The sequence below is a fragment of the Elaeis guineensis genome, chromosome 12, assembly GCF_000442705.2.
Source record: "Elaeis guineensis isolate ETL-2024a chromosome 12, EG11, whole genome shotgun sequence".
NCBI lineage: Eukaryota > Viridiplantae > Streptophyta > Magnoliopsida > Arecales > Arecaceae > Elaeis > Elaeis guineensis.
In genome coordinates, this window is record NC_026004.2 from 23,831,113 (window position 1) to 23,847,473 (window position 16,361).

The 16,361-nt window shown below is 35.6% G+C and overlaps 1 non-coding gene across 1 annotated transcript; it reads right to left on the bottom strand.

Moving 5' to 3' along the window:
• Positions 1-13,074: 13,074 nt before the first annotated feature.
• LOC140852977 (small nucleolar RNA R71) lies at positions 13,075-13,181 on the bottom strand. Its single transcript, XR_012136054.1, has one exon. It is a non-coding gene; the product is annotated as a small nucleolar RNA R71 (small nucleolar RNA).
• Between the last annotated feature and the right edge of the window lie 3,180 nt (positions 13,182-16,361).

Genomic DNA, 16,361 nt, shown 5'->3' on the forward strand with positions numbered 1-16,361 from the left:
GTAAGGTTGTAAATTTACTTCTTTTAAATTGATATTGGTCAATTTAGAACTAAAGTTGATGCTTCACAGTATTGATATATTTATTTATTTATTTTGCTTATTGTAGTCATTTCTACTATATTTGTTAATAATGCATCTTATATTTCAGTGCTAAGTGGTGATAATTTTACTAATTAGAAAGAAAAGATTCTCTTTCCTTTAGGGTGTATGGATCTTCATCTGGTGCTCTTTAAGGATGAGCCACCTACTCCTATGAAATCAAGTATGTCTCATGAGAAAAATGAATATGAGTAGTGAAAGTGATCTAATTGCTTATAATTTAATGCTCATCAAGTTTCATGTTAGCAAGAATATTAGTTCTATTTTTGAATATTCTAAAGTAAAAGATATTATAAAAGTAATGAAAAAATAATTTGTTATCTCTGATAAGGCCTTAGCTAGTGCCCTTATGAAGAGACTTTCAATAAAACTTTTGATTATTCCAAGAGTGTGCATGAGTATATTATAGAGACGAGGGATGCTGTTGCTCAACTCAAGTCCTTAAAAGTCAAGATTTCTAAGTCATTTTTGATTCATTTTATTCTTATTTCTCTTCCTACAGAATATGATCATTTTAAAATATCTTACAACATATATGAGAAAAATAGTCACCTAATGAACTTTTAATTAGGCGTGTTCAAAAAAAAAAATTGAAGCATGAGAAGCTAGAAACAGCTCATGTGATGACTCATGCTAAGGAAAATACTATGATAAATACTTTAAAGGGCAAAAATGCCATGCAAGAGAAAAATAAAAGCAAGAAGTCCATAAAGAGCATTAAGTTTGCATGCTTCTTCTATAATCAAAAGGGGCATATGAAGAAAGATTGCCCAAAGTTTAAAACATGACTTAAAAAGAAAGGTAATCTCATTTATTTAGTGTGTCATGAATCATTTTTTATTGATGCTCATAGTAATACATATGGATTGATTCTAGTTTTATAATGCATATTGTTCATACCATATAGGGTTTTCTCAATATAAGAAATTCAAAGCGAAATGAACAAGGCATCTATTTTTATGAAATTAGACAAGTTCAAAGGTTGAAGCTATAGGGATTTTTAGATTAGTTTTAAAATTTAGTTTCATTTTAGATCTAAAAAATAGTTTCTATGTTCTTTCATTTTCTGGAAACCTAATTTCCATTGCCAAACTATTCTTAACTTTGAGTTTCGGTTTGTAAGAACAATTTTCAATATTTTTAAAGATAAAGAATTAGTTGGCAGTAGAACTTTAATTGATGGTTTGTATAAAATTGATTTAGGCCCTATATTTGAGTCAAATTATTTGGCTTTGCATGTTGATATTGGTATAAAATAGAGTATCATTGATGAAAACTCTTTCATAATGTGGCATAGTAGATTGAGATGTATCTCCATTGAGAGACTTAAGAGGTTAGTAAATGATGGAGTCCTAAAAACTCTAAATTTTATTGATTTTGGTACTTGTATGGATTGTATAAAAGAAAAGCAAACCAACAAGTCTTCTAAAAATATCAAACAGAGTTCAACAATTCTTGAGATCATGCATACTGATATATGTGGAATATTTTATACACCTTTTCTAAATGGTCAGGTATATTTTGTCTTATAATTGATAACTATACAAGATTCATATATCTTTATCTTCTATTTGATAAAAGTAAGGTATTATATACCTTCAAGACCTATAAGATAGAAGTAGAGAAACAAAAGAAAAAGAAAGTAAAAATTATATAATCAGACATAAGTAGAAAATATTATGGAAGGTATATAGAAAAGGGATAAGTGGTTGGTCCATTTGCGAAATTCTTTAATGAAGAGGTCATTGTTGCTCCATATATAATGCTGGGCACATCATATCAGAATTGTGTTACTGAAAGAAAGAATAGAGCACTTATAGATATGTTAAAGAGTATGATTAGTAATGTTAATCTTTTCTTATCTCTGAGGAGTGAAGTTTTAAAAATTACAGTATACATCTTAAACAATGTTCTATTTAAGGCTATCTCTAACATACTATTTGAGTTATGGAATAAATGAAAATCAAGTTTAAAGTCCTATTTGAAATTGTTATTAGTAGTAGAGCTTTTAAAAGTAAAGTTTTTATAAAAAGCTATATGCTGTTTTGTAACTATATTTATAAAATGCTGTAGAACTTTAACATATGTTTGGCAACTAAAATAAAAGAAAATTTTGATATGATGAAGTGATAATAAAAAATATTGCATAATATGAAGAAAAAATGGATAGTTCAAAGCATGTATTTTTAAAATTTTACAGCAGAATAATAAAAAATTAAATATTTTAATTTTTTAAATATATCTTAGATCAAATCTAAACTATTATTAAAGATCTATGATATAAAAAATTTATATATAAAATTTAATAAAAAATAAAAAACTACATCGATCACATCGATGTCCTAAAGCTGATCTAACTTTTAGATTATGTCGGTAGAATTCAGAACTCATCACCTTTTCATGGGTTGATGATCTCCGCTGTTGGTAAACATAGTACAAAGCTTTCGTTGATGCTGAATAGTTACACAGATCGTCCGATCTCTACAAATCATCCACTTGAAGCTCTGATCGGATCTTTCTTTGCGGGAGTGCTAGCTCACATCGAAGGCTCTGGATGGCTGATTCAAGCTCCTTTCTTCAAATCTCCCAGACTCCTTCAGATCAGAAGAAAAAGCTTTACGAGGTGGTGGTGTGAAAAATTGGACAAGACTCACTCTTGTATTTTTCTTCTCACAAAACCTAGAGATGAAACCCTAGAACCCATAGCTCACATCCGAGAGGAAGAACACTTCCTCTGTTTCTCACGCACGAAAGTCCAACCTACTCTCAATTTTTTACGTCCCCTCTATTGGGAATAGTGTCCCAAAGCCAATCGTCAGCCTGTTGACAGTTGTGCTCCTTTTGTATTAGTACATGAATTATAAATAAATAAAAGTTATTTTGGTATTTTTTTATCACAAATGTTTCATCTTCTAATGAACTCCTGTGTTGTGGTGAAGTCCTTAGGACTATTTAGACTCGACAAAGGAGGATTTGTCGCTTAGTCCTTAAACATATTCGCGACCAAATGATACGTTGTTACCAAGGACGACAACGTTATCGAGCATAGGTCGTTGTGTGCCATATGGGTTGGTTGTTCTCATAACCAAAGAGTGTGGAGACACTGGTATGGCATACAGGTGAGATGTAATGGTACATATGCACTGAACGTGACCAACTCCGGAGCTATTTCTGCTGTCAAGATTTGCTCCGATGGGATATGGGTATAAATGTCCCTCCGACCTGAGACCGCCATGGTGACTTGCAAGCAACTCACTGCACTTAGGCACTGGACTACCTGAATTTCTAATTCAATGAAGGAAGGCTGCTGGGTGTAGTCAAGTACTTGACTTGTCGGTGCGTGTGTCAAGATGGGATTGACCACTCCAGTTTAGGAGCTGTGTACAGTCGTGTTTCAATTTAGCAAAACCTTGGTCAGGATAGTCCTAGTGAGGAGTCACAGGACTAATTGAGTTGAGCACGATTCGGATGATATCATCAGGGTTGACAGTTTAACCCTGAGTCATCCTAAACACAGGGGTCAAAAGGGATGAATTATACGGTAACCATATTCACGTAGGTTCTGAATGTTGCGATTGCGATTATTCGATCTATCCGATCATCGGGTACCATTGCTAGATGGTCACTTCGATTAGTACAGGAATTGGTTCCTGTGCTACCGGCTTAGGTTCGAACCTACGGGGTCACACACATTAGTGGTTCCTTTCTGATCAGATGGCTGATTATGAGTCTTATGTATCTGGGACTCTATGATTGAGAATTAGGATTCTCTGATCATGAGTTCCACACATTTTGGGTACCGGGGTCAAAATTTTGAATTTTAAATTTTGAATTTGAAATTTGAACTCTTTGATCAGGGTTTCATATCGATGGTCTCTGATGCCTGATTGCCCATCGGATTTGGACTCAATATTTATGAGAGATTTAATTAGTAATTTGATCGCTAATTAACTCAATTTGATTGAGTAATTATTTTTGGATCAAGTCCAATTGAATTGGATTCAGTTTGGATTGACCCGATTAGGTTAAATGTTGACCTAATCGCTAAGGTGGTTTAGCCCCTGATTTGATCAGGGGTTAGGTTTAGTTAATTCTTGATTTGATTAAGATTTTATTAAGCCTAATTAAGTTAGATTTAATTTATTCTAATTGTGCTTAACCTATTTAGATTAGGTTGGCTCAATTAGGTTCAAACCACCTTGACTTTTCTCCCTGCGCCACCTCACTTCTTCTGTGCATATTTAAATTCACGAGAAGCAACTTCTCGTAAATTTTCTCCACACAGAAGCCATCCCATGCCCACCCTTGTGTGCCAAATATCTGGATAAAAATAAGTTGGTTGGCCATTCAAATTCAAAAGAAAGTTTGAATTTGAATGAGCAACCAACTAATCCATGCGCCATGGTCTTATCTTGTGCGCCCCATATTTTACACGAAAAAATATTTTTCGTGTAAACTCTCTATGCACAAATCAACTCACGCCCCTTCTCTTCTCATGCACAAGTGGATAGGGATGAGTTGGTTTTGCATTTGAATTCAAATTTGATTTGAATTCAAATGTGCAACCACTTATCTTTATCCTCTCACGCGGATAAGACACGTTCGACGTTATTTTAAAAAGAGGAGAAAGGTGAGACGTGCGTAAAAAATTTTAGGAGAAAAACTTTGGGGAGTGAGGAAAGTTTGTGCACAAGGTGAAGGTCCAAAACCTTCCGAGAGAAAAAGAAAGAAAAAAAAGAAAATTGAGCAAAGGGTTTCTAGTGTGTACCCTAGGGTTTCTACCTAGGGTTTGGGAAGTGAGATTGGTGTGCCACGAGTGTCGTGAGTCCACCAAATTTCAGGGAGAGATCCATCAGCCTCTCAAGCAATCATGCAAATGATCCGGAGCATCCGAGGAGTCGGCACACATTGATCGAAGGAGTTCGATCAACATCTGCCATCAAAAGGGTGAAATCATGAACTAGCATTCGTGAGGAGTTGATCAGATGGGAGCTTCGTGTGGATGATCCGCAGAGGCTAGATATTTGTGTGGCTACGACGTGATGATCAGAGCCCCCCGACGGTGATCAGATTGCGGTGATCGACTATCCGCAAAAGGTGATGTGTTCTGAACACAGTACTGTAAAAGGTTTACTGATTCAAATTTGAATTTCAAATTTAAATGCATGCTGTTGTATCATATTTAGATCCTAGTGTAGGGTTAATTAGTATTAATTAATGAAATTAATTAATAATTTTACTGTAAAATAGTAATTTTGAAAAAGTTTTAAAATTACCATTTTGCCTCTGTACTAAATTTTCGCTACACCCTCTCTCAAATTCCTCACACCAAAAATTACTTCTAATCTCGTACAAAACTAATTCCCTTTTAAGGTTGGCATCCCATGGAAGATAAGGATAAGAATAAGGTAGTTTCGGTTCAAATTCAAGTGTTGGTTGATCCTTATCATTAATTCAAATCAAATTTGAATTAAATTTTAAATCAAACTTCATCCTTATCTTATGAACTCAAAGAGAGATTGACCAATATCAGAATGGTATAAAAAATCTCACACAAAAATATTTTATACATGGAAAAATATGATGGAGTGAAGAGGAGAGTCCAACTCAATTTGGACTCTAGGTTTTCATTCAAATTCAAATCAATTTGAACTCAAATTTAAACCAACTAATTTCTAATTCAAAAAGACTCAGATGAGGATGTGAGAAAGGCTTCTAAGTATAAGAAAAAATCATATAAAATATTTTTCATATGAAGAATAAGAGGGCGCAGATAAAGGAGGTGCAAGAGATTCAAATTCGAATTATTTTTCTCATCTAATTAGATTCTTAACCTAACCAAATTAGATTAAACCTAATTAGATCATTAAACTTAATCTAATTAGGTAGCAAATAGCTTTGATCAAATCTTAATCAAATTAAAAATTAATCGAGCTCAAGACCTGATCATATCAGGAATCGAACATCCTTAGCGATTAGGTCATCTCATAACCTAATCAGATCAAATAAAATTGAATCCAATTCAATTAGATTCGATCCAAACCTCAATGCTCAATCAAATTGAGTTAATTAGTAATCTAATTACTAATCAATCCTTCCATAATTCATCAATAATTAGCAAATTAATTTATTGTAACTTTTGCACAAGGTAATCATCAATCGAATTGACTGTTTTATCCTAGAACGATTCTTAATTATTGATCAGCCATATGATCAGTCAGAAATTTCTTTTGAGTGTGACCGCGTAGGTTCGAACCTAAACCAGTAATATGAGAATAATCTTCCTATATCAATCAAAGTGACTATCTAGCAATGATACCCGACTTCAGGATAGGTTGAAAGATTGTAAAGCATCATTCAAGAACCTATTGGCATATGGTTACCATATAATTCATCCTTTTGACCCAAATGCTCAAGATGACTTAGGATTTAACTGCCAATCCTGATATGGTCATCTACATTATATTTTAATTTTTAAAATCCATCACATGGATTATCCCAGCCAAGATTTTACTGAATTGAAATACACTGATACATTAACTCTTACTTATTCGGAGGGGTCAATTTCATCTTGACTCACACATCGACTTCGCAAGTATTTGACTATGTCAAAAATCTTTCATCACTGAATGAAAAATTTTGATAGTTCAATACCAAAGTATAGTGAGTTGCTTGCAAGTCATCGTGGTGATCTCAGATCGAAGGGATACTTATACCTATATCCTTCGCGAGCTACTCTTGACAGCAAAGTGCTCAGTAATTGATCACGTTCAGTGAGATGTACTCCTACATCTCACTAGCATACCATGCTAGTGTCTCTATACTCTTTGATTAAGAGGACAACCAACGTACATGGCACACAATGATTTATACTTGATATAGTTATCGTCCTAATAATAGTATATCATTTGGTCATGAACTTAAGGTTTAAAGATTAAATGATGTATCCTCCTATATTGAATCAAATAGTCCTAAAGACTTCATCACATAACAGGAGTTCAAAATGAGATGTACATAGTGATAAAAAAATTAAATAATATTTATTAATTTAATAATTTATATACAATTATAATGATAAGCACAACCGTCAACAGACTGACGATTGACTTTGAGATACAATTTTCAATAACTCCCTCTTGGACTAAAGTCAATCGGTACAGTATCGTATACCCATCTTTGATTTATAGTCTTCGAACTTCTTGACACAGAAGGCTTTAGTAAATGGGTCGGTCAGATTCTCCTTTCCATGGATCTTCTGAAGCTCGACATCATCTCGATCCACGATCTCTCAGACCAGATGGTAGCGGTGCAGAATATGCTTGGTCTGCTGATGTGACTTCGGTTCTTTCGCTTGAGCAATGACACCAGTACTGTCGCAGTACAACAAGATAGGACCATCAAGGGAGGATGCTACTCCGAGCTCATTGATGAACTTTCATAACCACACAGCTTTCTTCGCAGCATCGGATGCCGCGATATATTCCACCTCACAAGTAGAGTCGGCCACAGTATGCTGCTTGAAATTTTTTCAGCAGATTGCTGCATCGTTCAGGGTATAAATATATCCCGACACGCTCTTACTGTCGTCATGATCTGACTAAAAACTGGAGTCTGTAAATCCCACAAATTTTAAGTCAGATTCTCCATAGAATTCCTTAAATACTTAAGGATGGTCTTTACGACCTTCCAGTGATTCTCACCTGGATCGGACTGGTATCTGCTCACTACTCCTAATGAGTATGCCACGTCCGGTCACATATATGTCATGGCGTACATAATAGATCTCACTATTGAAGCATATGAAATTCTACTCATACGCTCTCTCTTTTGAAGAGTTATTGGACAATCACTCTTCGAGAGAGAAATTTCTTGGCCTATCGAAAGATAGCCTTTCTTGAAATTCTCCATGCTGAACCTTTTCAGCATAGTATCAATATACGTCGACTGAGATGAAGGATGCTTCTCTCAAGTCTTTCATAAAGAACTGTGATGACAATCAAACTTTTATTCTCTGTAATACAGGGATGTTATTCTCAATTAAGAGAATATCATCGACATCAAAACAAAAACTACTACCACAGAGTTATTAACCCATTTGTGTATACAAAATTCCTCTCCATTCTTAATGAAGCCATACGTTCTGATCACTTTATCAAAATGTATGTTCTAACTCCGAGATACCTGCTTAAGTCTATAGATGGATCTTTGAAGCTTGCATACCTTAGACTCATCTGTGGATATGAAACATTCAGATTGTATCATATGCACCTCTTCTTCTAGCTCTCCATTTAAAAAAGCTGTTTTCACATCTATTTATCAGATTTCATAGTCCAGATGTACTGCTATCGCAAGCATAATCCGAATAGACTTGAGTATTGTCACAGGAGAAAACATCTCGTCATAGTCAATACCATAACGCTGACGGTAACCCTTGGCAACTAGATTGATTTTATAGGTCTCCACCTTTCCGTCTGTGCTCCTCTTCTTTTTGAAGATCCATTTACACCCTTTCAGGTGGGTTAACCAATGTCCATACATTATTGATTTTTATGGACTCTATTTCAGATTTCATGGATTCTAGCCAGACCTCTGCATCGCATCCATATAGGTGATCAGATCCTCATTGTTCTCATCGAGTTCAATTGAATCTCCGTCTTGGACTAAGAAACCGTAATATCTATCTGATTGATGCAGTACTCTATCGGATCTCCTTAAAGATATTTCTATAATAGATTCTGAATTTGATCTAATCAAGTCCGACTCTATGAATTTACTAGATTGTGTCGGTTCTTCTACCGATCGAACTTCATCAAGTTCAATCTTTGAGGCATTAGTTTCTTCATCAAAGAACTTTTTTTCTAAAAAGATTGTCCTATTGCTGACGAACACCTTTTGTTCGTCAGCAAGATAGAAGTAATATCTCTTGATCTCTTTTGGATACCCTACAAATAAATATTAGTCAGACCTAGGTCCTAGCTTGTCAGTTTTCAAACATTTGACGTAAACTGGACATCCCCAAATCCTAAGGTGAGAGAGTACTGGCTTACATCCTGTCCGCATCTCATGTGGTGTTTTACTTACAGACTTACTCGAAATTTTATTTAAAATATAACAAGCTGACTCGAGTGCGTATCTTCAAAAAAAAATCGACATACTTGCAAAGCCCATCATGGATCAAGCCATGTCTAACAGGGTTCGATTCCTCCTTTTCGATACACCATTATGCTATGGTGTTCCAAGAGAGATCTATTATGAGAGAATCTCATTCTCTTCTAAGTATGTCAGAAACTCACTGGAGAGGTATTCTCCTCCTCGATCGGGTCGAAGAGTTTTAATACTCTTTTCAGTTTGTTTCTCTACTTTATTACAGAATCATTTGAATATTTCAAATGATTCTGACTTATGTGCCAATAAGTAGACGTGTCCATATCTCAATAGATCATCTGTAAATATAATAAAATAATAATATTCAACTCTGGCACTAGTATTCATCGGTCCATATACATCAATATGTATCAGATCTAGAACTTCACTGGCTCACTCACCTTTTTCAATAAAAAATGATTTGATCATTTTTTCAAGAAGACAGGACTCACAGGTTAGGAGTGATTCACAATCACTGACTTCGAGGATTCCTTCTTGTGTCAACCTGTTTATTCTGTTTTTGTTAATATGACCTAACTTACAAAGCCAAAGGTAGATATCGGAGACATCACTAATTTTAGGACGTTTGTTGGATGTGTACTACACTAATAGATTGTGACAATATGTAAATATTATTGTTCAGCTATCCATTCATCACATTAACAGTATTCATAATGATATTAATTTTTTTTATTAAAATTTCATAACCGTATGATTTATGTCACAAATTGACATAAAAAGTATCAATTAATATCTAAATTATCTAATTTTATTAGAAAATTGATACTTGTTATTATATTTTGCAGAAGAAGAGATCATCAATAGAAAGAACAAGGAAAGAGGATTCCAACGGTGCAAATTTTACGCAAAACAGAGTTAAATTGACCCAAAAATTGAAGAATGAAGAAAGAATACTCAATTGGGCCAAACCCGAATCAAATCAGGTCAAAATTGGTCAAAAATCAACTGATTTGGTGATCTGGTTAGCCGCCTGGTCTACAGCAACAGGCGCCTAGACCATAGACCCATCGGCGTACCATAAACCAGCCAATCAGCGAGTCTCGGCTCACCGCAACGCATCGCGAGCCCGATCCACGCGCGCGGTCCAGGGCTCATGAGGAAAGAGAAGAAGGTCCGAAGGGCAACCTGGTAACTTCACATCACTCGATAGTCCGATCTTCTCTGATCAAGATCCAACGCTCCATATTTTTGCGCCATCGGACGGCCACCATCGCAGCCGGTCAAGATCCAACCGTAATCAAGGCAATTGCAAGAATCAATAAACACTAGGACAACACAGGATCCTTCTGCAGCACGATCCAATGGCAGCGCTTCACCCAGATCATGATCCGACGGCCCAGAATCGCTTCCGACTTGATTTATTAGATTAATTGAGTCCTTTAGATAAAGATCGGACGGCTGAAATAATTTCTAAGATTTCTTGATGGATTTAAGTGCTTTTTGAGCGACATTTGAGCCCCTAAACCCCCCTAACAGCCCTCTAAAACCTCTTAGTCCCACATCTAAAGTTTTGAAAACCTTATAATCCCTAAATGCCTATAAAAAGCTCCCAAAGGCCCTTGTTTTAATGATTCTTGCCTTTCGATCAAGCTTGTAACCCTAGATAGTGGGGTTTTTAGCTTTCTTTTCAAGCCTCGAGCTTTGAGGTTTTTGTAATAATTTTTTTTTATAAAATCTTATTTTTATGTAATTTTATCTCTTTACATTATGTAATTTATTTTTCTTACAATTAGGATAGTTTAATTTATGCAATTTAATTTTATGCAATTAGGTTAGTTTAAATTATGCAGTTTAAATTTATGCAATTAGGATAGTTTAATTTATGAAATTAGGGTAGTTTATTTTTCTGCATTTAAATTTTGCAAGTAGATTTAGATCATGTCTAGCTAAGCATCCCTTCTAGGGTTTGCGATGAAGCTAGATCATGAGTAGGAGTTTTACATAGGGTTCTTTCTTTTTCTTAGGATTTCTTTTTCTTCCTCTTTTGCCAAAAATTTTTGATGAACTACAGTTGGGTCAGAGTCCCTTCATAGTTCATGCTTGATTCAGTGCATAGGAAGAGAAAACCCTAAGGGATCCTAGTTACTACTCCCCTGTAAAGAATCTTGATGGGTTATCGTTGGGCCTTAGTCCCTTCATAATCTATGCTTGGGAAAGACAAGAGGAGTAGTCGTTAGGATCAATAAGAAAAATTCTAGGTAAAATTCTCTAATCTAGATCTAGTAGATTCAAAAACCCTAGATCCTTAGTCTTATTGTCTTTAGCAAACAACTTTCGATTTTCGATTTTCGTTAAAGCTCGCTTGAGCATAGATTTGAAAATTATTTTTAAACTAAGTCTCTGTGGGATCGACCCGTACTCGCTGGTCGTGCTACTCTGCACACTATGCGCTTGCGGTTTTATTTATAAATTTTAAGATTTGCACATCAAGTTTTTGGCGCCGTTGTCGGAGATTTGGCGTTTTAAATTATTTTCAAATATTTGTTCTTCGTGCTTTATAACTCTCTTTCTTTTTTCTTTAGGTTTCTAGATTTAGTTGGTGATTGCTGGAAAACTCAGGTACGCTTCTAATTTCTCTTTTATTATTTTTAGTTAATTACTTTTTTTTTTAGACCTAATCATTTGAATTTACTTAATCAAAAAAATAAAATAAAATAAAATAAAACAAAAGATGTTTCATAGTCGTGAAGTAAAATATCAAAATAAAAAAAAAATTCTAAATTAAAATCTTTTACATTCTTGGTCATCTTGTTTATTTGCATTTGCATTTTCATAATTAATCTAAGGGCATCAACCCATTAACAAGATAAGGTGGGGATTTCATTACCCTTCCTTAGCCCAAAAACCATCTCCATCATATTGCAATACCTAGACCTTTAATCTTAAAATCAATTAGACGTCAACCTTAAGGAATTCGAGCTCAATAGGACAAGGAACCCTAAGAGTTCTACCAAGTTTGAGTTGTTTGATTAATTGGTGTCTAGGCAAGTCCCTGAGGGTGGTTTGTTAAATTGGTTCAGTTGCTGGCCTGGCCAACTCGTTTGGTGTCTAGAAAGGCAACGATGAGTGAACCTCCCACCTCTTATACTTACCTGGCTAACTAGTTGATCAATCTCCACTTGGAGGCTTGAAGGATCATCTTGGAACAGTTAGGAGCTGTCTAGATTTAGGTTAACCCTAGGATAGATTGAGTTTAATTTATTGTTTCACTTGTTTGAAAAATAAAAAAAAATTATTAAAATTTTAATTAATTTGGTTACTTTTCTTTAGATTTAGGACTCCTTAGGATCTTTTCTTTAGAACTTTTTCTCTTTTCTTTCTTTTTCTTATACATAAAAATTTTATAAAAAAAATTGTATAAACATCGAGAACCGTACACCTCATGTGTGGAGAAGAGTGTCGGGTCGTCTAGTTAGAATTGAGTCAATTCCTGTTGTTCCAATGGCTGAACCAATCCAACCCATGACCCTTAAGGATTTGTGTTATCCAGTTGGCTCCATCCAACCATCTTGTATCAGGTTGCCACAACCCACAGCTAACAATTTTGAAATTAAACCTCAAATCATAAATATACTTCCAAAATTCACAGGATTAGAGGATGCTTATATATTTATTAGAGAATTTGAGGAGGTATGTGCAACCATGAAATTGTAATTAACAGAGGATGAGGTCAAACTTAGATTAATCAACTTTGCCCTTAAGGATAATGCTAAGAAGTGGCTTTATAGTCTGCCAAACCATTCTGTCACTACCTGGGAGGGCTTTGTGAGAACATTTTTGAAAAAGTATTTCCCCCATCATAAAACAGCTAGAATTAGGAATGAAATAAATCAATTTTACCAACTAGCTGGTGAATCATTTTGGAAGTACTTTGATCGTTTCAAGAATCTTTTGACCCAATGCCCACACCATGGAATAGAAACTTGGAGACTATGCCAGATCATCTATGAGGGGTTAGATTCAAACTCAAGAACCATGCTAGAGTCCATGTGCCAAGGCCAATTTATGGACAAAGAAACTACTGAAGCTTGATAATTCTTAGAAGACCTAGTCGAGAAAAATTTACAGTGGAAAACAACTAGGGAACCTGATAAAGCTACACCTTCAAGAGAAGGAATGCATCAAATTCAACCAACCCTAGCATCAGAGGTTAAGATTGCAACCTTAACACGTAGATTGGAAGCCTTAGAATTACAGAGACCAGCCAATGTAAATCAAATATCTGCACCCATGTGTAAAGGGTGCAATGCACCAGACCATGTCTTAGAAGAATGTTCCTACTCGAATGAGTGTGCACAGGTGAATGCCACCTATCAAGGACCATTGAACAATCCTTATGCACCCACATATAACCCAGGTTGGAGGAATCACCCGAATTTCTCATGGTCCCAGAATCCTAATGTAGGCAATCCAAATTTCAATCAGCAAAATCTAAGGTCCAACCCAATGATGAACAACCCGCCAGGCTTCCATGATAATGACAAGAAAATTACCTCTTTAGAGAAAAGTCTAGAAGCCATGATGAAGACACATACCAGCTTTATGCAAACCACGGGTCAATTCATAAATAATAACACCCAAGCTATAGCCCGTCTGAAAATGCAAGTAAGTCAGCTGGCTTCGACCATTAGTGAACGAGAACATGGTAGGTTACCTAGCCAACCTGAGCCAAATCCTAGGAACCAAAATGGTCCACGACCCCAACAAGGAAACCAAATTAATGGTGTAAATGCCATTCATACCTTAAGATCGGGAAAACAAATAGACAATAAGGTAGTTGCACTTGATGATATAGAGGACTCATCTGTCGAGTCACCTTCTAAAACTACTACCTTTCAACCTCAAGCACCAGAAACTGAAAATTCACCTAGTCCAGTACTTAAAAGTCTTAGAGCTCCTTTTCCAAACAGACTGAAATCCAATAAATCTGAACATTTAGACAAAATTTTAGAGGTATTTAAACAAGTCCAAGTTAATATTCCTCTTTTAGATATAATCCATCAGGTTCCAACTTATTCCAAATTTTTAAAAGATCTTTGCACTAGGAAAAGGACCACTGATGTACCAAAGAAAGCATTTTTGGCTGTAAGTGTCAGTTCATACCTATCTAGCCATGTGCCAATTAAATATAAGGACCCTGGAGCTCCAACAATTTTTTGTGTTATTGGAGAAACCAATATAAAAAAAGCTTTGCTAGATCTAGGAGCTAGTGTGAATATCCTTCCATATTCGGTGTATGAGCAACTAGGATTAGAAAAACTTCAACCTACTGGGATCACATTACAGTTAGCCGATAGATCTCTCAGAATCCCTAAGGGAATGGTCGAGGATGTTCTGATAAAGGTTGAAAATTTCATTTTTCCTATAGATTTTATTGTTTTAGAGACTGAGCCAGTTGCGAATCCTAAAGGACATATACCTGTCATTTTAGGAAGACCATTCTTAGCTACGACCAATACTGAAATCAATTATTGAAATGGTCTAATGAAGTTATCCTTTGAGAATATGACCATTGAGCTTAATGTTTTTAACTTAGAACAAGAATCCTCTTCTCATGCTGATGTCAATGTAGCCCAAGATGGTATTTATGAATCCATTGACATTAGTGATGATGAAGTCGACCTAGAGTCTAACCCCTGGTTAATCCATGAGTCTGAGGATGTCAATAAAATACTTAAAGAAAATCAGATTAATCAGGAATCGACACTTCCTACTGAACCAATCATTGAGATGGTGAAATCATCACCTAAACCATCGATAGAGGAAGCACCCATTTTAGAACTGAAACCCCTCCCAGAACATCTCAAGTATGCATATCTAGGACCCAAAGAAACTTTGCCTATAATTATTGCATCAGACCTAGATCTCAAGCAAGAGGAGGAGTTAGTGTCAGTTCTAAAAGCAAATCAAGAAGCAATAGGTTGGACCATAGCAGATATCAAAGGAATAAGCCCTTCTATAGTTCAACATAGAATATACTTAGAGGAAGAGGCTAAACCAACAAGAGAAGCCCAAAGAAGGCTTAATCCAGCTATGAAGGATGTAGTTAAAAAGGAGATTCTGAAACTCCTAGATAGTGGAATAATTTATCCTATTTCTGATAGCTCTTGGGTAAGCCCAGTTCAAGTAGTACCCAAGAAATCTGGGGTAACAGTGGTCCAAAATGATGCAAACGAACTTATCCCAACTAGGACCCAAACGGGATGGAGAGTCTGTATAGACTATAGAAAGTTGAATGCTGCGACAAGGAAAGATCACTTTTCTTTGCCATTTATTGATCAAATATTGGAAAGACTAGCCGGACAAGAGTTTTACTATTTTCTTGATGGATACTCCGGTTACAACCAGATCTCCATAGCCGTTGAAGATCAAGAAAAGACTACATTCACCTGTCCATTTGGTACTTTTGCCTATAGACGAATGCCCTTTGGACTATGTAATGCACCGGCAACCTTCCAGAGATGCATGATCAGCATGTTTTCAGATATGATAGAACGATTTCTAAAAATTTTTATGGATGATTTTTCTGTTTTTGGCCTAACCTTCTCCGAGTGTCTGAATCACCTGTAATTAGTTCTAGAACGATGTAAGGAGAAGCACTTAGTTCTCAACTGGAAAAAGTGTCAGTTTATGGTCAAACAGGGAATAGTTCTTGGTCATGTCATTTCTAAAAAGGGAATTGAAGTGGACAAGGCCAAAATAGATCTAATTGCAAGTCTTCCACCACCTAAATCTGTGAAAGAAATACGTTCATTTTTAGGTCATGCAGGATTCTATAGAAGATTTATTGCCAACTTTAGCAAAGTAGCACGTCCACTGACTAATCTTTTGGCAAAGGATACCAAATTTGAATTTACTCATGAGTGCTTGGAATCTTTTGAATTTCTAAAAAAAGCACTTGTATCAGCTCCAATCATTCATCCTCCTGTCTGGTCTGAACCATTTGAATTAATGTGTGATGCATCCGATCATGTTGTGGGCGCAATCTTAGGTCAACGAATAAATAAGCTGCCTAGAGTGATATATTATGCAAGTAAAACCTTAAATGATGCGCAGCTTAGCTACACCACAACTGAGAAGGAGTTCCTTGCCGTTGT